This window comes from Mytilus galloprovincialis, chromosome 12 (genome assembly GCF_965363235.1).
Source record: "Mytilus galloprovincialis chromosome 12, xbMytGall1.hap1.1, whole genome shotgun sequence".
NCBI lineage: Eukaryota > Metazoa > Mollusca > Bivalvia > Mytilida > Mytilidae > Mytilus > Mytilus galloprovincialis.
In genome coordinates, this window is record NC_134849.1 from 78,956,377 (window position 1) to 78,982,228 (window position 25,852).

A 25,852-nucleotide genomic window follows, 5' to 3' on the forward strand; every position below is an offset into this window, starting at 1 on the left:
TAACACATACTTCCTTCGGTTTCTTATGGAAATTTGTCCATTGATAAACATACCACATCATATTTTTTTTATGTAAGTATCGTATAATTTAATTCCAAAGATCTCACATACAATCTAAATCTCTTTCATCTTGTAACAGTATTAAAACATTTGACTTTTCTACTCTTTACACAAGTATTCCACATTCCAAACTTAAAGACAAATTAAAAGAGTTGGTATTACTTTGCTTCATAAAAAAGAATGGCCAACGTAGACACAAGTATCTTGTCTTAGGGAGGGATAAATCCTACTTTGTAAAGAATCACTCTGATTCAAACAAAAAATTCTCTGAAACCGATATTATCAAGGTGCTTGATTTCTTGATTGACAACATATTTGTTACGTTCGGAGGACGTGTTTTTCAACAGACTGTCGGCATCTCAATGGTAACAAAATGTGCCCCTCTACTTGCTGACTTGTTTCTTTATTCTTATGAGGCTGACTTCATGCAGGAACTTTTTAGGAAGAAAGATAAGAAGTTAGCAATATCCTTTAAGTACAGCTCTTTGTAAGAACCAGGCAGGGTGCCATATACATGTGATTTATGAGGGTTTCAGATTTTATCTATAAATGGCCTAGAAGAAGCAGTAACTAAATACTACTCAAAAAATAAATATGAGTGGGAAAAAAAGAGTGGTTGCCATGGTAACGGATACTCTATTTTTTGGTTGTTAGACATAGTAAAATCTTTCAAAAATCAGCTAAATCACTACAATTCAGAGCCTGATTAGGAATAGAATCAAGCATTTTTAATTAATTTGCATATGTAACATTGATACAACTTTGTTTAAGCATCATTTTAGTTAAGATTGCATGTAAATTAAATTTGTAAATTTTTTGAAAAATTTTGCCAAAAAATGCATATTTTCAACTTTTCTGAATTTGGGATTTTTGCGAAATTATCAAATTTTCTATGGTTTTTTTCAGAAAAGAGCAACTGTGTATAGCATAGTTAGCTCTATAGTTATGAAGTTTGGATACTACTTTACCAAATTAAATAGAAAAAAGCTTGGGACTTTCTTCAGTTTTATCACCATAGCAACCGATTTTTTCCTTGGAAACGGACTTATTATTTGCAAAATATTGCAGTTTTAGAGCTTAAATGTACCGAATTGTTTCATAACTGATTAAAAAATTACATTTAAGCATAAGCTAACCCTAAATTACCATCGTTAATAGTTGCTGACTTCAAAAGCTACCATGGAAATGCACATTACCCATAGCAGCATCTATTTTAAAGTGTATCAATAGAAATTTATGTAAAAACATACATATATTATATATAGACGCTGTTTATTATCAAGTTGGAATATGACTGCATGCTTTGCTTCACTCACAGTCTTGTCTGTTCTTTTCAGAAGGTTCAACATATGTAATATATAATGAAACATTGGGATTAGAACCGAAGGTTAGGAAAAAAGGGGGGGTATGTTTATTTAAAAAAAATCATACATGTAGATTCTTGAGAAGATCACGTTTGGTCGGAAAGCCTGGTTATGAATAGAATAATGATTATATTATGAATAGAATCAATTTTATTTTCAGAAATTTCATATACATGAATAATTCATCTATATAGCTTTGGTTTAGCTTCAGAGCTTAGTTAATATTGCAGTTCAACTCCGACTTTTAGATTTTTTGTTAAAAAATAATAAAAAAAAAACATTCATTTTTATCGGAATCATGAAGTATTGTGGAAGTGTCAAATTTTCTCGTGCGTTTTTCCAAAAAATTGAAATTATGTAAATCATAGCTAGCATTATAGTTACAAGTTTGAATACTTCCTGACCAAAAAAAAACATTGCGTGGTGCTCTCTTAAATTTTATCACCATGTTAACGTATTTTCTCCTTGGAAACAGAGTTATTATTTGTTGAATTCTGCAGTATAGGAAATTCTATGTTCTCAACTGTTTCCAAACCTTTATGAAAGGACATGCATTGAAGCATATAAAAGCTCTAAACTACAATCGTTAAGTATTATTACAACAGTTGCCATGGTAACACATATCACCCATACCAGTCAATCAAATTTTAATCATATAGTTTATGTAAAAAATTACATATAATTCTGTTAAAAGTGTTCAGTTTTCTAAGGGGAATATAACTGCATGCTTTGCTTTGTTTCACTCTCAGTACTGTCATGACTGTCTTTGCTTATTGAAAAGACTCAACAAATTTAAATATATACCCTGTTGCATTTTGGGGAGGAGTGGAGGTTGAGTCGTTTTTGTTTGAATCTTTCATAGATCAGGATCATGCACAGCTAAGGTGTACATAATAATCATTAACTACCTCAGATATACTGCAAAGTTCAAATGTACTCTTAACTGATCCTAACAGTGTAATTCCATAAAATTAAAATAAACAGTGCATGTTACGCCCGTCGCTTTTTCTAAGAATAATAACTTCTCAGTGTCATCTATACTACTAAACGAAATACCTCATTTCGTGTGTTGCTTCCCCTCCTTCCACAATAAATTAATCATCATGCCTCTGTGTCCTAAAGGTAACATTTATAGTCGCATTTGTCATCCATTCTTATGATCATTCAGTTTGGGTAATTTTGAACAGATATATCATGTTATGGAGGGGTATTTGCGAAAAATACAAGTCGAGGGACTTAAATTTCCCGAGCCGCTAGGCAAGGGAAATTTTGTCCCAAGACTTGTATTTTTTTCAAATACCCCTCCATAACATGATATATCTGTTTAATTACACCGAATGAATTTTAATTTAAACTCTCTGTACTAGGAAAAGGAAATATTTATTTGAGGACAAGTACTATCATAAAATATACCGCGGGAACTATACATGTACTTATACGCGTTCGCGCTGTCTTTATGTAACGTCATATCCGAAAAAAATGGCGGGAAAATGCTCGCGAGGGTAAAAAAGGAATATCCAAAATGGCAAATACCATGGTATTTGAGGCATATTCACCGGCAGTGGTGAAAAACAGTCAGATTCGTTTGAAATGAGGAAGAAATGTTAGAATATGCGAAAAATACACTGGCTATCAGCCAATCAAAAGCTGGCATTCTTATATAAGGTGTAATTATGGATAAAAACGAAAAAGAAAGCGTCAGAATATTTTCCCGTCATTGGACAAACTTTAAGCCAGATTAGACTTCCAGTTTGAGTTTTTCTGTTCTTTGACATACAAAGACTATGAATAAAGTATATAAATTTGCTTTCTGCTATCATTTTGAGTTCTAGCATGTATCATCCTTGCTTAATGTGTTTCAGTTTGGGTTATTTTAGGAGGGAAAAGAAAATGAATAATATTTGCTATTCACTATCAATTAGTTTACAGTGGCGGATCCAGAACTTTTCATAAGGGAGGGGGCTGACTGACCTTAGAGGGAGGGGGCGTTCCTCTTATGCTTCAGTGATTCCCCATAAAAGCAACAATTTTCTTTCAAAGAAATTGGGAACAGGGCCCCCAGGCCCCCCTGGGATCCGCCTATGGTTTACTATCAACGGATGTCACTGCGGATATATTTCTGTATGCTTACATACATTTACTATGAATAATATGAATAACTGTATTTGTTATAATTTACTATAAATTCCAATGGTTGTCTATAATATGTTCAAAGAGTACAGAAAAACAGAAGGTATAAAAACCGGTATTTGAAAAATAGGGGGAGGGAAAAAAATGTTCCCAGTCCCTAAGTACCTTTTGACTTTTGATACCTCTCCTGAAACTCTCCAGTCAGTATATTTCCCCACGATTTCACGGGTGTGTTCTAGTATCACAAATTCATGAAAAGGGAGGTTATGATTTTAGATATACACCCGTCACCAAAGTTTGATAACTGTTCAAAGCATTGTCTGAAAACTGGAATATCCCCCCTTTTTATACGACCGCAAATATTGAAATTTTTTGGTCGTATATTGGTATAACGTTGGCGTCGTCGTCCGGAGTCGTCTTCTTCCAAAGACATTTGGTTTTCGCACTATAACTTTAGTATAAGCATATAGAAATCTATGACCTTTAACACAGGGTTTATGACCATAAAAAGATGGTTGAGATTGATTTTTTGAGTTTTGGTCCGAATAGTTTAGGAATTAGGGGGCTAAAAAGGGCCCAAATAAGCATTACCTGGTTTTCGCACTATAATTTTAGTTTAAGTAAATCGAAATCTGTGAAATTTTGACACAAAGGTTTAGGACCACAAAAGGAAGGTTGGAATTGATTTTGGGAGTTTTGGTCCCAAAGCTTAGGAATTAGGGGCCAAAAATGGCCCAGATAAGCATTATTCTTGGTTTTTGCACAATAGCTTTAGTATAAGTGAATGGAAATCAATGAAATTTAATCACAAGGTTTATGAACACAAAAAAGAAGGTTGGGATTGATTTTGGGAGTTGAGGTCCCAACATTTTAGGAATTAGGGATCAAAAAAGGGCCCAAATAAGCATTTTTCTTAGTTTTTGCACCTTAACTTTAGTATAAGTAAATTGAAATCAATGAAATTTAAACACAAGGTTTATGGACACAAAAGGAAGGTTAGGATTGATTTTGGGAGTTGCGGTTCCAAATAAAGGCAACAGTAGTATACCGCTGTTCAAAACTCATAAATCCATGGACAAAAAACAAAATCGGGGTAACAAACCAAAACCGAGCAAAACGCATTAAATATAAGAGGAGAACAACGACACAACACCGAAACGCAACACACACAGAATTTAGGAATTAGGGGCAAAAAAAGGGGCCAAATAAGCATTTTTCTTGGTTTTAGCACCATAACTTAAATAGAAATTTCTGATATTTAAACAAAAGGTTTATGATCATAAAAGGTAGATTGGGATTGATTTAGGGAGTTTTGGTCCCAACAGTTTAGGAAAAAGGGGCACAAAGGGTCCAAAAATTAAACTTTGTTTGATTTCATCAAAAATTGAATAATTGGGGTTCTTTAATATGCCGAATCTAACTGTGTATGTAGATTCTTGATGTTTTGGTCCCGTTTTCAAATTGGTCTACATTAAGGTCCAAAGGGTCCAAAATTAAACTAAGTAAAAAATTTAATAATTGGGGTTCTTTGATATGCTGAATCTAAACATGTACTTAAATTTTTGATTATTGGCCCAGTTTTCAAATTGGTCCAAATCGGGGTCCAAAATTAAAGTTTGTTTGATTTCAACAAAAATTGAATTCTTGGGGTTCTTTGATGTGCTGAATCTAAACATGTACTTAGGTTTTGATTATTGGCCCAGTTTTTAAGTTAGTCCAAATCGTTGTCAAGAAAGTTTTTCCTTCAAGATCAAATGGTCACTTTTAGAAATTTCTTCACTTAATCAGGTCACGTAAGGTAAACTATCCAGTTCTAAACTCAGTGGCGGATCCATAACTTTTTGTAAGGGGGGGACGCTCCAGTCACACTTCAGTGATTCCCTATATAATCAACCAATTTTTTCCCAAAAAAGGGGGCCCTGGCCACCCAGGATCCGCCTATGAAACTGATCTGGTTCTCGGTTTTAACAATTTTTAAAGTATCAAACAAAGAAAAGTAACGCAAAACGGGCATATCTCGGGAACAGTTTAAGTGACGCCAACTAAATTCAAACTTGATCTCTGTTTTGTTGTAATAAGCATTGTGTATATGTTTCATAATCGATTGAGGCAAACTAAAATTAGAAAATGACAGACATGCGTGAAATTTATGATATAACCACCTTTTTGTTGACGATCAATGCATTTGAATGGGGACATGTAATAAGACCCCCCCCCCTTTTGTCCTGGGTTAGGAACCCCTTTTTAAAATGGCTGGGTCCGCCCCTGCCAAATGACCCTTCCATGAAATCAAATGTAAATATAGAGAAATATAATTGCTTGTTGATAATGTAAGAGTAGTTCGGGAGAAGACCTAGTGACCATATTTCTATTCCCCAATCACCCTTAGGGGTTCTTTTGTGAAGAGCAGAAGCGCTAAAAGTATCAGTAGGAGACAAAAAACATTTTGAAACCTTTGTTGTTTATTATATTGATTGTCATTAGGTATAGTTTTAAATATTAGTGACTTGAAATAGCAGTTAAATTCATTTCATTTACATTTTCAAAATTTAAGTTTTTTTTTGCCATGACAACAAAAACAGGTTTTATATTCTACCTTTTGTAGTGGGTTCATATATGTCTTAAACTTTAATCAATTTAAGGCACGACACCAATTTCATGTTATGATTTTGTGACAAAGTAAAATCTTACCAGGAAAAGTAGTGTTATTCATGTGTCTTTCAACATTTGATAACATAGATTTTGTTGCCATGGAAACTGAAATGGTTCTAAAATTATTTTTTCAAAATAAATTTCAAATAGTGTCTGTACTTAAATCATTATTATGAACACCACCAATTGCATAATATTATCTAATGACAAAATATAATCTTACTGAAAATAGGGAATTTCACTTTTTTACAATTATTTCAAATATGAGTTTTTTGTTGCCACGGCAACAGAAATTTGTAATATATCACATTTTTTAAGATCTTTCTGTGATATCTATATTAAAATTATTATTAACCACACTTCTTATTTTTATACTATTATTTTGTGACAAAATAAAGGTTTTCTTGGAAAAGTAGTGAAATTCACATTTTTTGAGAATTTCAAAAATAAGAGATTTTTGTTGCCATTGCAACAAAAAATGGGCGCAGATCCCAAAATTTTAAAAGTTTTTGTTAAACAAGTATACTTTGGATAGTATCATGCACAGCATCAATTAAGTAATTGAATCTGGTAACTGAAGAAATTAAACGATCTTTAGCCTAAAAAATCACAGTTTTTGAGAAATAGCAAATTTGCATTTTTTTCACATTTTCACATCTATTATTTCATTTTATTGATATCGATTACTTAAATGTTGATAATATAATATGAAAATGTATGAATTGGTTTGCTCAAAACATATTTTGTTTTATTTTTATTGTCAATCCTAATAAAATATATTGACATTTGAAATTTGTTGATTTTTGACATATTTAGCCCTCCATTTTAGGTAAAAGTACTGCCCTGGTTACCATGGCAACCAGTACAATTTTTGGAAAAAAAGTTCCAAATTTTTTTTTCAGGGGTTAATCCTACTACGATGATAAAATTTCATGTCTTTTTGAAAGGGTCATGAATCACCCTCTACCTGCATTTTACAAAGAGCTGTACTTAACTCTACTTTCCGCTATATAGATGACGTTCTTTCACTAAACAATTCAAAATTTGGTGACTATGTGGACCGCATCTATCCCATCGAATTGGAGATAAAGGATACTACAGATACAGTTAAGTCGGCTTCATACCTTGACTTACATCTAGAAATTGACAATGAGGGTCGGTTGAAGACAAAACTTTACGACAAAAGAGATGATTTCAGCTTTCCAATTGTGAACTTTCCATTTCTAAGTAGCAACATTCCAGCAGCACCTGCATATGGAATATATCTCCCAATGGATACGATATTCCCGTGCTTGCATTTCCTATCATGATTTTCTTGATAGAGGATTACTGCTCATAAGGAAGCTATTAAACCAAGAGTTCCAAATGGTGAAGTTGAAATCATCCCTTCGTAAATTTTACGGACGCCATCACGAGTTGGTTGACCGTTATGGAATAACCGTTTCACAAATGATATCGGATATGTTCCTTACGTCATAAACACAATCCCCTTCCCTTTCATGAATTTGACCTACCGGATTTGTAATCACATAAGCAACACGACGGGTGCCGCATGTGGAGCAGCATCTGCTTACCCTTCCGGAGCACCTGAGATCACCCCTAGTTTTTGGTGGGGTTCGTAATGTTTATTCTTTAGTTTTCTATGTTGTGTCATTTGTACTATTGTTTTTCTGTTTGTCTTTTTTATTTTTAGCCATTGTCAGTTTTTTTTTAGATTTATGAGTTTGACTCTCCCTTTGGTATCTTTCGTCCCTCTTTTGGTAATCATGCAAAAGGATCGTATTCCCGAAAATCGTAAACATATTTTCCTATCTTAAAAGGGAACAAGAGGTGTTCCATTAACAGGTCAATAAATAATATAACAGTTAATTTTTCAAAATATCAAAAAATAGAAGTATTTTGTTTCTTCATAATAACAGTAAACAGATTCACAACAATGTCAATTTTAAGAAAGCAGATAACAGTTAAGGTTGCACAATACAAAGATTTTATAACTCCAACTCCCAAGTTTAAAAATGCTGTAACTTTCTTAATAATGCTTGAAAATTTATAAACGTGGTAGTTTTGGATAGCTAACAGATTACTCTTTCAAATTAAAACAATGTTAGTATTATGCAACAATTATGTAACTAATTATAATTTTAAATGTGTCTAAAATATTTTTCACCAAATTTCCACTTTCAAATGAAATTAGCTTCTACATAAGTATCCCTAGAGGGTTGATTTTATTATATGTTGTTCCTATGGCCATTACCTACAAAAGGGTGTCTCAGATTTCAAATAGAATGTATAGAACAAATTTTACACCTAATTACACCTTATCTTCTTTTATGTGGTTAGGATGTTTACACTAACTAGAGATTTATGAGAGAATGGAATACCATAGAGAAAATCTGAGACACCCTTTTGAAGCCCATGATGTGTTGAATAAGATTTCAATAACATTTTCTGTATAGTAAAAGAGATGAAAGAGCTAAATTCATTCAAGTGAACTTACCTAGATTTTGCCACTAATTACGTAAAGATTGCATAATAAAATTATTGCATTCATTTAAAAGACTAATCTTTAATCTATTTATATATACCTCTTTTATTATTTTCTAAGGATTAATAAGAAAGTTACAGCATTTCAAAGGTTGGTGATTGGAAGTAAAAAAATCTTTGTATTGTGCTACCTTAATTAGTCAATAACAGTGAACCATCAATGATCTTGAATATATGCCACTTTTAACTAAAATATAAAGGCACATAACCAGGATATAGGAACAATAGAACCAGGACCGTGTTTCTAATCACCAGCACATCGTCAGGACCATTTCGTTTGGCAAACTTGCAAGACTTTTGCAATAAACTATTGTTCTAATATTCTTTGCACAGTACTAATGACGTATCAGTGAAAAATTAAGGAACAAAATGATTGTTTTATTGCCGTTCTGAGACAATGTAAACAAACCCACCAGCACAGAATCAAGACCGAATCTCCAGCACAGAACGTTCTCTCGCAGGACAACCTTACCCATCGTAAGTGTGATTTTTTGGGTAAATCATGACAGTAAATGTTTGATTTCTTTTAAATATTTCTGTTCTTGATATAAGACCATGACTTTGTTCTTCAATTCACAGTTGACTTGTGTCGTAATCTTCAATTTGCAGTTGCTAGGGGCGTCTCAAAATCTCTGTGAGGTGAACATTATTTTTCCGTGTTGAAGGTTTCGCTGTGACTTTGAGATGAAGAATTTTTTTTCTCAAATTGGTAGAAAAATAAGAGATCTTTGTTAATGCTGTTTGGCTTGAATTAAAATGAGTTGATGGAGAGGTAGTGTGGGGGATTGATTTCGCCCGAGTTCTCTTTTTGTCGTACTTCTCACCAATAAAATGTTGAGTACATGTATTTCTAAATTTAACTTTAATATTGTGTCAAATAACATGATACAATTCAATACTAAGCGGGCGGACAGGGTAAAGGGAGACCGGAAGAGAGGGAGTGGGAGAAAGGGGAGAAGGGCCGAGAGAAAGGAGAGAGGGGCGGGAGAAATGAGAGAAGGGACAGGAGAAAGGAGAAAAAGGGTATAGAAGGAGACAAACATGTATATTAAAATTATTAAAATTTAGCAGGAAAACAATTATTTAATAAATGAGTTAATCAAAATATCAAAGAAAGTGCTAATAAAAAGTAAAATAACCTAAAAAAAAAAACCGACTCCAAGGAAATTAAAAAACGGAAAGTCTGAAATCAAACGGCAAAATCAAACAAATGGATAACAACTGTTATATTCCGAATCGGTACACATGGTACAGGCATTTTCTTATGTAGAAAATGGTGAATTAATGGGACCTGGTTTTATGGCTAGCCAAACCTCTCTCTTGGGACAGTCGCAGAAAACTCCCCAAAATGGCATAGTAACGAAAAAAATATTTCGAACCTCGTCACTAATTCATTACGATGTCTTATATATGGAGAAAGACTAAAAACTAACAATTTCCTGGATTTTATTGTGAGCCTGTGTATGTATAGAGACATATGTCACCATCCTTGTTGGTTTTTGGTTTAGATAAATTGCTTCAAATTAGACCGATATGCATAGAATTTGGCAGAAAAAGAATGACATTACTTAATATAGAGTAACATTGTTTTACTTAGAGGTATTGAAAAATGTGTAACGGGATCTGAACGGTGTTTGTAATTTTATTTTCATTTACCCTGTCTGGTTTCGTAAACTTCCTATTAATGATGAGTTCACACGTAATTCGAATTCGATTCGCAATAACTTTAGTTTTATTTCCAACTAACAAGGTGTACATTCAGCTTAAAAAAAATTGATTGAGTGAACAATGATTTTCAAGTACAATTTGAATTGATTAAATTGAGGTTGAAAAATGTCTGGTGGCAAACATTTCAGGCATGTTCAGGACAATACAATACAATTTGAAATTGTTGTGTCTCATGCAGCCTTCAAAAAGGGTACTAATAAAAACATTCCGTCAGATGTAAAAGTGAAAGATAAAATAATACATGTTATTAATATAGTGTATTACCTGTATGATGTAAACGTTTGGGTAGTGTGCATAGTTGCGGACAAACCTTGCAAACTGTAAGTTCAACATTCTGTCATTCGTGAAAATGATATAATAAAAAAAAATATCTGAGAACATACATGCATCCTCTATAAGTAAAACACTCGGTGCATCATAAAAGTTCTACCTTGAAATTGTACACTGTAGATGGAGGAAGTCGGACTATGTGCTCTGCGTGCCTTTATCTATTTTCAAAATACCAAATTTAAAAAAAAATGTCTTGAATGAATATGCGGACTTTTGGTATACATGTATTATATATTTATACTAAAGTTGACATAAAAAAATATAGCACTACGAAATAAGTTGTATAAACCCTCAGCTACATCCTATATACCGATTAAGTGAGGGACGGGCGGCCAAATGGACACGGGTAAAACAGTATGCCCGGGGCATTTGGTCGAGGGAACAAAATATATAATAAGCGTTTATGATTGTGTTCTATTTAAAAAAGCATTTGGTGACAACATTTATTTTTGAATAAGTATTTCATAGTGGAATATAATTGGGAAATCTCAATTGTACAGCATGTCCAACTCAACAATAAAACACACCCATCCCTCTACACCCAAGTTTAAATTAACATGAACCAAAATGATGTTTAAATTTTTTTTAGTTTGTTTCAGCATTTGAAGAAATATAGGCAAACAAACATATTTCTTTAATTTATTTTCTGGCGTTCAGAGCGCTTTTCTGGGTTAACCTTCATCAAAGCACCGATTATTCATTTATTGTTGACCACTAGGTTTTATTTCATGAATCTTTGGATTGTAAATTTCAAGAAATCATTTGTTTTGAAATACGGAATTGAGAGAAAAAATATGTAACGGGGTCTGAATGATCAAATTTTATTTTGTCCCAACGGATGCGCATTAAGTGTTGACATCCAAAAATGACAAGCCTTTGTAAACTTTTCCCGCTCATTCCGATGTTGCTGTCCTGTGTTAACTGCGCTTATTCGATTACAGTATTGGCAATCTATTTCTTATAGTACAGTACAATCCAAAAATGGTTACACTTGGAACATACAGATGTTACGCACAGTATTGCGTCGCAAGATGTAACATGAAAAATTGACAATGTTGACTCCATACACGTTGACGTTTTCTTATCAAAAGCGATTTTGCGCTATATTTCAAAAAATATTGCAGAGTACATAGGCAAAAGTGCCACGTATGATTTACGCATGAAGGCATTTACATGTGTATATCATGCGTGAATCATGCGTAAATCATGCGAAATATGAATTATGCGTGTATCGCATAATTTCTTAAACGCATGATTTAAGCCGTTTCGGGCCGAATCCTTATACCGTTGATATGTCAAGTCAATGCACTATTAGTGTCTTTATACTGCAATCTAAAAAGCATTTTCAATTGTTGTTTAATGCGTTAAGGTTATTTATTTGATCTAAATATTTGGGAGAAATCTCCTGTAAAGAGGCCTCATATCATGCTCGCGGAGAAATATACAACACCATGAAATGCACATTTACCTGTTGAACCTCACACTCGATGGTGAACGAAATCGTTTGAGTATGGACTAAAATATCAACAATAAGCATAAAACATAATGATTTATAGGTTGCAAATAAAAAATTATAACAAATGAACTATGTTTTCCAATAATTGCAAAAGAAACAAGGTTGAGTCTTTCCACGCATCGTTGTTTGCATTGAAAACTAGAACAGGTTGAAGAGGTCGTACGAATAATCAAATATTATTTCGGCAACTTCTATTTAAATATTCATGAGGAAAAGTGATATCGGGTCAATGACTGTATATGAAATAGAAATATACAGTCAACGCATTTTGACTGCTCAAATAGAACGAGTGCAGTATAAAAATCATTGTAGATATTGCACATATAAAGTCAATTCTTTTACTTGCTTTTAACATTCTGCATGCCAGATCATGGCAGATGTACATGCATATTGTAAATCTCTGATTAAAGCTTTAAACTTTAAATATTGGCATATATGAGTACAAATTGAGTGATTTCTTTCCAGCAAAGACCACATGGTTAATCTAATTTTATAAAAAATATTAAATATCAAAATAATTTAATATAGCAATTTAATGTAAAGGGCATGGTAATATACATAATAAAAACGACAGCCTCTCAACAGTTTCACATTCTTGCATGTGATGAAAAGACAGTGAGTTTCCTAACGCTGATTTTTTTTTTAATTTCTTCATGTACATTCATTTATTTAATTTAAAATATGATTGTACCATCAACATGATCTACCATAAACATCTCTTCAGAAAAAAATCTAAAAATGGGGTCAACATGGTCAAATTCTATTGCATTAAAACAATGTAGATTTAAAGAATAAGTTTTTCCTATACATTGTATGTAATTGAAAAAAATCTTTTTTTTAAATTTGAAGTTAATGTGTGTCCCTGAGTAACAAAAAGTGCCTAGTGTCTTCCCAACAAACAACTACAGTAATGATGGATGGCATATCTGTTAACGTTTTTCTTTATTTGAAGAATTTGGTGTAAACATGGTTAATGACAGATCTTTTGTTCTTCACCACTTTGGACAAAAAAAGTTTAAACTAATTAATATATAGAACTTGGAATATCTAGATGTGTTGTGAATGTGTTGTGTTAATATTGTTATCGAGTATATATAACTTTCTCAAAAGTTTAGTACAATACCTTACATCTCTTTTTTTTATATGTATGTAACTATCCGGCTACCCCCCTCCCCCCCAAAAAAAAACTTTGACCAAAAGGCAGTTATACATGTAGATGTATTTAGTCTTTAAAAGGTGCTTCATACAGTTATGACTATAATCAAATTAAACTAGCCATTTGCATATGTTATCTAGGATTTTCTTATTCTAATTAAATCACTAACAAGTCTGAATTAAATATTACCTGATCATTGGTTGTTAAATCAAACGAGACCATACTCGATAGCTGATCATTCTGAGTATCTGTCCAAGTACAAAACTATGCTAACAAGAAAATGCACATGAGCATATAGAAAGTACTTGAAAAGTTTCAGATTGTTGGAGGTCTGAGGTAGTTTTTATCCTGTTCAATGAGGGTGGTGCTAAACGGCGGAAACGGAAAACGGAACGGAAACGGAAAGATTTTTTGTATATGAGACGGAATTTAAGGGGGGGGTAAAAAAAACTATGAAAATCAATAGATCTTGTCTTGCTGGTAAGTTTTGCTATTAAAAGTTTCTATCTATTTATTTTAAATATATATCAGAGACATATAATACGTATTGTATTATATGTCTCTGTATATATCAATATAACAGGCGAACATGCAAGTGAGAAAATTCGTCATATAAGGTCGATATAAACTCCTATAAGAAGTCATGTGACCGTTTTGACGTGAATGGACATTAGGTAGAGATCAACATTCTAATAAAATTGAGAATGAAAACGAGGAATATGTCAAAGAGGCAACAACTCCACCAAAGAGTAGACTACATCCGAAGTCCACCAATGGGTCTTCAACGCAGCTAGAGAATTCCGCACCCGGAGGTGGTATCAGCTGGCCCCTAAAAAGCTCAGTGAAAATGGGCGTCACACTAAACTCGAAAACATATACATGAGATTATATTAAAAATATATACAAGACTAACAAAGGCAAGTGGTTCTGACCTGGGGCAGGCGCAAAAACGCGGCGGGTTAAACTTGTTATGTGAGATCCCAACCCTCCCCTATACCTCTAGCCACACATATGAAGCAATGCATACAGTAAAACTCATTTCAAAGAAGTCCGAGTTTGATGTCAGATTAGACATGTTTTTCAAATCAGGTTTTCGTTATTCATATAGAGTTTTTAAAAGACAATACCTACACTTTATCCCTATGTTTTAATTTTCACCATGTCGGCTAACTTGGCTGACAGGCAGGGTTATCCAACACAGTGTTTAAACTAGATACGCTAACAGATATATATATATATTAACATTAAGGTATATAGGAGGAAAAAATTCTGAGACAAGTGCCTGTGATATCAACTAAATATATGGCCGTTAGTTTTCTCGTTTGAAATGTTTTACATTGTCATTTCGGGACCTTTTATAGCTGACTATGCGGTATGGGCTTTTGGCCACTTGTGGAGATTGGCCACATCTTCTTTTTATATATTTACGCAAATGTCGCAGTTGCAACTATGTGCTGTCATCAAGAATTGCGCCAAAAAATCTTTAAGGACACCTTACAGAACAACGCAACAAGATACAAAACAGCACTTATCTTAATTCAAGGCAATTGAAAAATAAAAAAAAATAATGCAAAGAATTTCCCCAAAAGTTTATTACTTCATAACCTACTTATAGAACAAGAGACATATAATACAATATTGTATTATATGTCTCTGATAGAATCGAGGCCGATGTCTTTCTGTTTTTTTAAGGCCTATAGAGATTTTTTTTGTGTTTTTGGGTTGCTATCTTATTGACACTGATCAAACTTTAAAAAAAAAAAATGGGTCTCACTAATTAGCGACAAGAAGCGTCAAGAAGAATAAATTTAGCGTCAAGAAGCGACAAGAAGACTATTTAGCGACAAGAAAACTTTAAAAAAAAATATTATTAAAATAAGTATATTAAAAAAAATGCATTGACATTTTTATTTTAATAAATGGGCTAATAAATTGATTTTCATTCTTTTTGGTTATTATATATACACCTTTATATCGTTATTTGTCCGCCATTACTGGATATCACACAGGTTTCCGTAAACTTTTGACGTCATAAAACAAAATATCTGACGCCACAATAAAAAAAAAATCACAAAAATACTGAACTCAGAGGAAAATCAATTCGGAAAGTCCATAATCACATGGCAAAATCAAATAACAAAACGCATCAAAAACGAATGGACAAGAACTGTGACAGTCATATTCCTGACTTGGTACAGTCATTTTCAAATGTAGAAAATGGTGGATTGAACCTGGTTTTATAGCTAGCTAAACCTCTCACGTATATGACAGTCGCATTAAATTCCATTATATTGTCACCGATGCGTGAACAAAACAAACAGACACAATAGGTAAAAATGTCAAAATTAGGGGTACAGCAGTCAACATTGTGTTATCATCTTAATCACTTTAAGAACAACAAATGTAACGAAGAAGCACAAAAAGGCAAACATCAAATTAACATCCCCATTTTGATTATATTATACGATTTTATCTGTCTATGTAAAATGCACACATCAAGGAAGGAGGGTACTGGTGTAAAATTGCGCGTTTGAAATTCGCACAGGTAGACATGAAATAATTGTGTCGTTCAAAGTATGACGGGATGCATAAATACAGTCACGCAAAATAGATATAACAAAAACTGACTTAACAGTTAAAGTAATAATAATAAATAAAATAATAGTGTGGTTCAAAGTATGACGGGATACATAAGTACAGAGTCACGTCAAATGTATATCACAAAAAAAAGTGGGTGAACAGTAAAAGTAATATTAATAAATAAAATAATTTTGTCATTCAAAGTATGACAAGATACATCGGTACAGAGTCACATCATAAAATAATTTTGTCGTTCAAAGTATGATGGGTAACATAAGCACAGAGTAACGTCAAAAGGATATCTCAAAAAACAGACTTAACAGTAAAAGTAATATTAATAAAGACAAATAAAAGAATAATATAACACGTTATCAAGATAATAAACAACGTCAGTACGCAAAATCTATGCTTCAAAACCATCGTGTATTATTTGTGAAGTTGATACGGAATATTTATCAACAAGTTTTGGGTACCTTCCGATGAACTTTTTTAGAAAAAGGACGAGACGTTCGTTGAAATACCCCTGGTTCATCAACTTTCTGCTCAGACACTGGTGACGTTTTACAAAGTCTGAGTAGGAGCTGCAAGCTCTTGAATACCGAATAAGTTGGGAAATGTATATTCCATATGCAGGTGAAGTTGGTATATTGCTACTAAGGTGGGGGAAATTGATAATTTAAAAATCAAAATCGTCTCTTTTGTCATAGATTATGGTACTAAGATGACTATGTATGTCAAATTCGAGGTATAAGTCTAAAAATGAGGCGGAGGAAGCCGTGTCTGTTGTCTCTTTAATTTCTAGTTCTGGTGGATATATTAATGGAACCCAATCAGAAAAGTTCGGATTGTTAATGGAAAGAACATCATCAATATATCTGAAAGTGAAATTAAATAACCTGGCTTCTTTGATCTTCTTGTTTTTGACAAGTGTCTGAAGGAACTCCGATTCATATGAAAACAAGAACAGGTCAGCAAGGAGAAGCGCGCAGTCCGTTCCAATAGTAATGCCGACAATTTGTTGAAAAAGTCTACCTCCAAACTCAACAAATATGTTGTTGATAAGAAACTCCAGCGTACTGACCACTTCTTCTTTTGTGTAGCAAGTCCTCGGATTTGGTGTTCAATGTAATGTTTATTGAAGCCATGAAGGACTTATGATTTGCTAAAATCTCATCCTTGTCAAATGATATGTCTTTGTATGTGGGATTACCTGAGTGCTCCTTTATACCCAATTCTTTTCGTAGTAATACGATTTACATACAAAGACAATATTATTTGAAGCTTTGTCCGCAGGAACGACAACAAACTTATCATGAAGAGATGATAGACATTTCATGGCCTCTTTGTCTATGAAAACGGACTATGGTCGATCGTTCACACAGTTTTTCAACTTGTGAATGCGACGTTTTATCAGAGACCTGATAGTTTTAACCCATTCTGACAAAGTGTCCAGTTCAACTTCGTTTCGCTAAGCCAATGCTCTGGCGTAGTCCTCAATGGATTCCATAATTATTTTAAAGTTATGGTTCCAATTGATGTGTTGGGGTTCTCTAAACTTAGGACCATGAGAAATCACCTTTCGGAGATTTTCATGTTGAGTTATGTTTAGATCTCCAGTTATAACATGACCAGATGGGCTGTAATTATAAGGCGAGTGGGAACAGTCACATGTCGGAGGGTTTTTTAAGTATTGTTCTAAGTCAAGGTACTGCAATGCTTGTTTATAGTTAAATATTTTAGGTGCAATGGTTTTGGTGTAACTGTAGGATACAATAGGAACAGATTGATTTTGAAAATAAATAGGAATTTTAGATGTTACCTCCTTGTGATGTAGAACGTTGCCGCTATTGATTGCATCAATTCCTTTATTGGCAAAATCAACAGGAAGGCATTTCCTCTTTTCCTCATGTAAAGGTTCCGATCTTACTCGTTTGAAAAGACGGAAAAGAGCTACATCACAAATAATACTAACTAGTCTGTATATTGCAGAAAATGTATTGGTGCCTCCTTTGTCAAGTGCATAATCTCTCAAACGTTTTAGAAAATTAACTGGCAGTGAAAAGAGAATAGTTCTTATGTAATGTAACCCTAGTGGATGATGAAGATGTGAAAGAAGGTCATCAAAGCTCCCAGATGGTGATCTAGATTTGTAAGACTTTTTTTACATTAGGCCGATGGTAATGTTTTTGCCCATGACTGCGTTGTTGTCGTAAGGTTGTATTGAATAAACTCATTACATTAATATCACTGCAGGCAGGACTTGACAAATTTCCTACTCCTTTAATATTGTCATTGCAACCATATGGCATTGCAGTCCCTAACTTCCTCATCTAGAAATTTTCTCTATCTTTGCGGAAAGGAGTACTTAGTACAGGGCTATTTGTGTGGTGATAAATTTTCTCAATGATGCGTACTTTCAAAGATAAAGAAGGATCATGGTCCGGTTGATTAAAATGGTTATAAAGAACTCTAAATTGAGGATCTTTATTATCAGACCGGTGTTGATTCATTCTTTTACGCAAAGTTTGACGAGTTTCACCAACATAAAGTAGTCCACACAAAGTACATTCGATTCTGTACACGACATTGTCCGTGGAACAGTCCAGAGGCTCGAAAGATTTAGTATAAAATGTTTTAGATGTTAAATTACTAGTAAAATCAGGAGTCGTGATTAACATATCACATGTCTTACATGTGCTCCTTTTTCGTTTTTTATGTTTACAAGAAGAAATAAAAGGTGTTGATTCACTTGTAGCAGGTGTCTTTAAACAGTCAAAAATATTGACACAACAAGGCTTTAATTTATGTAAGGTATCTGAATTTTTGAAATAGTAATTACCTTCTGGCTGAACATATGTCAAATCAGGGGTATCCCGGAGGATATTTCGTGGAACTCACAAATCAAATACTACAGAAAAGTGATTGTTGTATGAGTCAAAAGTTCAAGCAGTCGGGTCAGCCGGGATTAGAGATAAAAGAGGGACGGAAGATACCAAAAGGATAGTCAAACTCATAAATCTAAAACAAACTGACAACGCCATGGCTAAAAATGAAAAAGACAAACAGAAAAACAATAGTACACATGACACAACATAGAAAACTAAAGAACCCCTCCAAAAACTAGGGGTGATCTCAGGTGCTCCGGAAGGGTAAGCAGATCCTGCACCCGTCGTGTTGCTTTTTGTCGTAAAGTTTTGTTTTCAACCGACCCTCATTGTCAATTTCTAGATGTAAGTCAAGATATGAAGCCGACTTAACTGTATCTGTAGTATCCTTTATCTCTAGTTCGATGGGATAGATGCGTTCCACATAGTCACCAAATTTTGAATTGTTTAGTGAAAGAACATCATCTATATAGCGGAAGGTAGAGTTAAAAGATATTGCTAACTTCTTATCTTTCTTCCTAAGAAGTTCCTAGGTGTATTGAAAGATGAAGAAATTAAACATTTGTAAAGAACAAAGGGATTCTATAGTTTTTATTAGATAACATATGTTAAAGATCATGTATGCACTGTATGCACTGTTTTCAGCAAAATCAAAGGTATGAATTGATGAGTCAAGATAACACTTGGTGGTTTGCCTGTGGTCTGAACATTTAAAACAAAAAAAATGTGACTGATTTACCAGCTTCTATTAAAAAAAAAATAAGAAGGAAAATCACTTTATTCATTTATTTAAATTTAAATGTCAATGCATATCTTTTGATATATTTATTTTAATAATATTTTTCCAGCTTTCTTGTCGCTAAATAGTCTTCTTGTCGCTTCTTGTCGCTAAATTTATTCTTCTTGTCGCTTCTTGTCGCTTCTTGTCGCTAAAATTCGCTTCTTATCTCGTACAGACTAATTAGTGAGACCGCTTTTATCGTGTTTAAATCACGACAAAACAAAGGTCACTATACATGGTGTTATTTCGTCCCTTAAAATTCATATTCTCATGCTTAAATTTATTCCATGTAATACGCACGTAGCTCTATACGCATAATTTTCGTGCGGTAATCATGCGAAAATCATGCGTAAATTTACGCACGATTATCGGATGTAGCTCGATTTGGGCGTTTTCCGTGCGAAAAAATACGCATGATTTACGCATGATTTTCGCACGACTATCATGCGTGGCACATTTACCTTCCGTGGGCCGATTTTTATCAAATAAATACCATAAGATGAAGGAATGATTCAAGTTTTATTGTTTATAAGGCCATGAATTTCGTAAGAATTGTTCTTTTTTTATGAGGTGAAAAAAAAATGCAATTTTTTCCAATTTTATTTTGGTTAGAATGCATTGCAAACACTTTTATCATTTCTACATCTTAAAGTATTTATTTCAGAAAATAATTTAGAAAAATATATTGTTATAAAATTGAGAATGGAAATGGGGAATGTGTCAAAGAGACAACAACCCGACCAAATAAAAAACAACAGCAGAGGGTCACCAACAGGTCTTCAATGTAGCGAGAAATTCCCGCACCCGGAGGCGTCCCTCAGCTGGCCCCTAAACAAATATATACTAGTTCAGTGATAATGAACGCCATACTAATTTCCAAATTGTACACAAGAAACTAAAATTAAAATAATACAAGACTAACAAAGGCCAGAGGCTCCTGACTTGGGACAGGCGCAAAAATGCGGCGGGGTTAAACATGTTTGTGAGATCTCAACCCTCCCCCTATACCTCTAACCAAGGTAGTAAAGTAAACGCATAACAATACGCACATTAAAATTCAGTTCAAGAGAAATCCGAGTCTGATGTCAGAAGGTGTAACCAAAGAAAATAAACAAAATGACAATAATACATAAATAACAACAGACTACTAGCAGTTAACTGACATGCCAGCTCCAGACTTCAATTAAACTGACTGAAAGATTATGATTTCATCATATGAACATCAGGCACAATCCTTCCCGTTAGGGGTTTAGTATCATACCATCATAACATATATGAGAAGAACATAACCCGTGTCATGCCAACAACTGTTTTTAGAATAAATGTGTTTAGTTCCGATGCAAAGACCTTATCAGTGACTCAATATTAACGCCAAAATATGCAATCTTTAATGACTTGACAACAGTATCGTAATTATATCCCTTCTTAATAAGTCTATTCAAAGGTTTTGTAAGTTTCTGAGGTGAATACTGACACCTTTGTGCTTTATAAAGAATATTACCATAAAAAATTGGATGTGAAATACCTGAACGTATTAGAAGTCTGCATGTTGAGCTATATTTACGAATGATGTCTTTATACCGATGATAAAATTTAGTAAATGTTTTGACTAGTTTGTGATATCGAAAACCCTGGTGTAATAATTTTTCAGTAATACATAAATTTCTCTCGTTAAAATCTAAAACATTGTTACATACACGAGCGAATCGTACAAGTTGAGATATATAAACACCGTAAGATGGTGACAAGGGAACGTCGCCATCTAAAAACGGATAATTAACGATAGGAAATGAAAAATCATCCCTTTTATCATAAATTTTAGTATTCAGCTTTCCATTAGTGATATAGATATCAAGATCGAGAAAAGGGCAGTGGTCATTGTTAGTATTAGCTTTATTTAAAGTAAGTTCAACAGGATAAATTTCATTAATATACATACTGAAGTCGTCATTATTGAGAGCCAAAATATCATCCAAATATCTAAAAGTATTATTAAATTTGTTTATCAGATGTTGTTTCGAAGGGTCTTTGCTTATTTTTGTCATAAATTGTAACTCATAACAATACAAAAACAGGTCCGCAATAAGTGGTGCACAGTTAGTCCCCATTGGAATTCCGATAATCTGACGATATACGGAATCCCCAAAGCGAACAAAAATGTTATCTAGTAAAAATTCAAGGGCATATATAGTATCAAAGCATGTCCAATTAACATAGTTTTTTTGTTTATTGCTACTAAAAAATGACCTAAAAGAGTTTGAACATATATATTCACATTCTGATTTTTTGAATGCCCATTTAATTAGGTGTGTGAATTTTTTCTTAATGAGAATGTGAGGCAATGTGGTATACAGGGTAGAAAAATCAAAACTTTGAACAGATTCAAAATCACCAATATAAGCATGCAATTTATCAAGTACTTCCAACGAGTTCTTGACACTCCAAAAGTAATTTATTCCACTATTTTCGAAGGCCTTATTTGAACAATTTATTATCAGGTTTTTAATTGTACCAAGTGTGCTGGTAAGAAGAATAGACAATTTAGTAGTTGAACAATGGCTTGAAGACGAAATAAATCTATATTTGTAAGGGGTTTTGTGTAGCTTCGGAAGCCAATACATAGTTGGGACTTTCATTGTATTTGGCTCTGCTTGTAAAGCAGTGGCTAAAAGTTTATGTTTGTTACAGATTTCGTTTTCTGAAAATAGAGTCAGTTGGAATGTTGGTGAATTGGTGATTTCTTTTTTCAGAACCTCAATGTAAAATTTACGTCAAACAATAATAATATTATTAGCAGCTTTATCTGCCGGGACAAAAACAAATTCCTTGGCTAGTTCTTTTAGTTTATGTTTGATACGAGAAATAGGTTTATTGTGGTTATTGTTTATAGTAAAATGTTCTTTAAAATGTTGAATACGTATATCAACTATATTCATTACTGAATTAAAAAAAGAGTCCAAAGATTTTTTGTCAGCTTTTTCCCGTTTTATCCATTTTATACAGTAAGTATGGAGTGAGTCGTGGATGATATTACGACACTCATTCCAATTAATAATTGACGGGGGACGATATTTAGGTCCTTTACTGAGGAATGATTTTAACTCTCGGTCTTGAACGATGTTAAGATCTCCTGTTATAACATGGGAAATGGGTCCATAAATATATTCGGAATTACTGCAATTACATGAAGTAGGTGTATTTATATCGTTTTTAGTGGAAATGATTATTTTTTTTAGGATGAAATCACTTTTGTCCAATATCTGAATGTGCAAGTTTTCAGACTATTGTATGCAAGGCTCTTTCTATGGTTTTTTTAAGCACTTATGGTTATATTTACAATTCACAAATACAGTATTTATATAATTGTTTAATGTTTATAAGACCATTGTACCTCGGATTCTAACCTGTAAAGGTGGTTTTTGATTTGTGTGAACACTTTTGTCCAAAAGAAATTATCCCTAGTCCCTCTCCCTTTTCTCACTGTGTCTATAAAGGGTCTAATCCTGATGTGTCACTGTGTGGGTTTTTTTTAAATTTTAAATCTGAGTGTTATTTGGATTCAGAAGACCTTTTTAGAATGAACATTTCCCGGTATCATTGTAACTGCCTAGACGGACTAGTGTGTATTCATATAAAAGACGCTAGTGTGAAGAAACGTCTAAAAACGACTTTGGACATAATGGCCAGACATAGGGAATGCTTTCTAAAATAAAACTATAAGGTCATGATTTTAGTGAAAACACCCGACTCATATAGCCATTTGTATGAACTTTTAGTTTGTATCTTTTAAATGTGTTAATTTAGTATTATAAATGCACTTTTTCTATCTATATGAAATATTTCAACTGAGGAATCGAAAAAAATAAAGTTTGGACATAGTGGCTAGACATGCGATTTATCAAAATTCTGCTCCATAAAAAAGTTTGTTTTACATTTGAAACTTTGAAAATGCTTTTTTTTCAGAACTTTCTATTGAGTATACTTTTATTAGTTTTAATATGATTAATTTTATAATAGTGATCTGAAATTTTGAATAACTTCCTCATAACACGTAAACACGGGTTCCTCTGTTTAATATTTTGTTTTGAGACAACGCCAAAAAGCCGGGCATGATGTCAGAAAATAAATCTAGTAGGAAGTTAAAATACCAAATTTCGCAGATTTTATGTGCATAATTACAACAGAACATAGGAAAATTCATTTTATTCAATCTGAAAATATTACGCCGGACAAGCGATTTTTAACGTAAAATTGCAAATTACGGTAGAAAAATCAATAAAAAAAAAAAAAAAAAAAAATCGGGAAAATTTCCCGAATTTTTCATTGTACTAATGAACTCAAAATCGTTAACTTTTTTTTTCAGATCTACTTCCTGTTCCGGTTTCCCCCGCACTTGCGCAGGTAACTGTCTTGTTTGCATGAGACTTTGAATTTTTTTTTATTTATCAGTCTAGTAAAATATAACATTGGATCTCAATACAAATTCAATTTTAATAATTGTTTGATATGAAAAAAACGTTAACTGATGAAAGCGTTTCTTTTGTTTACATCGAATATGACGTCATAACTTAAAGAACGTCACAGCTAATTCCCTAACAACAGAACCAAAATCGGGAACGTTACGCACGGTATTTCGTTTTCTTTTATCAACATTTTGAATGAAAAAAATAATACATACAGACTTCGTCCCCATTCACAGGTTACGCCTGCCTCATATTAGAATTATGTTAAAATAAGAAAAACATGTCAAGGGCTTTTTGTAGATTTGTGCATGTAGATGGATTTATTTTTTATAACCGAATGGTTAATGTTCTAAAATCATATTGTACCGACATTTTAATCCGAACGCACTGCCACGCGCAACGTCTCAGGGAAAGTTGTGCGCCAAAATAGCTTTCATTCTAAAAATCATTTTCTGTCTTATTTTCAACGACTGCTAGTACTATGTATTTTCGATAAATTATATCCCGTATAATATTCCCAAAGAATTTTCTTTTTCTTTTTTGCAAGCAGCGTTTTTCGGCAACTATTTTAAACGAATTGGTTTCTTTATGAAATTGCACTAATAGTGTCACAAAAATTCCCCGTATTTTCACACATTATCCTGCGTTTCTATACATGTAGTTTAGATTTTTACTTTTAAAAAAATCAGCGGGAAACGGTGTGGGTGCATCAGTTACAAAATCAACGCAAAGGGGGCGGGAGAAAGTAGAAGAGGAGCGGGAGAAAGGAGAGAAGGGGTTGGAGAAATGAGAAGGGGCGGGAGAAAGGAGAAAGGTACCCCCTGTCCGCCCCCTCAATACTAGTAAGACCTATAGATTTGGTTTTATAGAACTACATTTTTGTACCTTAAAATAAACATTTAAACTTCAAATATATGAAAATAATGAAATTTTTAATAGCGTTGTATAACTTTTAACATTTTTAATTAAAACCATATTTTCTTAATTTGTTGATTGGAAGTTACTTCTTGTCAAAATTTATACAAAAACAGTGTATGAAGTACATTTCTAAAGAATTTGTATAACCTTTAGTATGATTCTTTCTTTTTTCTACGGTATTGAAAGTAATATTGCTGAATATGTTGAAACAGACATGACAAGAATATGGTCTTGCCTTCATTAGATTTTAGAAGAATGGGGACTACAACTTCAGTTTCGTGTTACGGAGGGATTAAAAATAATAACTTGGCTTGGGAAGAGTTGAAAATAAAAATTCTGCAATACGAAATGCAGAAAAACAATTGTCTACAAAAATGGAAAAAAACAACGCGTGAAAAAATAATGAGCATCAAAAAAGGAAAATTAATATTCAGATAAATCAACATTAAACGATATTATACAAATGAAATAATCTTAAGGATTCAGAAACAAGCAATTTGCTTTTACAAATCTGTCTCCTTTTACAAAAATAATACACTTATTGAACAATACATGTACATAGTACGGCGGCTACAAGCATATTTCAGAAGAATTGCTACAAGCATGAAATTTGGCATAGACCTTCCTCAACTATTACCCTTTTATTTCAGATAGGGAGGCATTTCGAAAACATGTCTCACTTCCGATAAAATCCAAAATGGCGGACATCATACCTAAATCAGCCCAATATCGATGGCTAGTATGT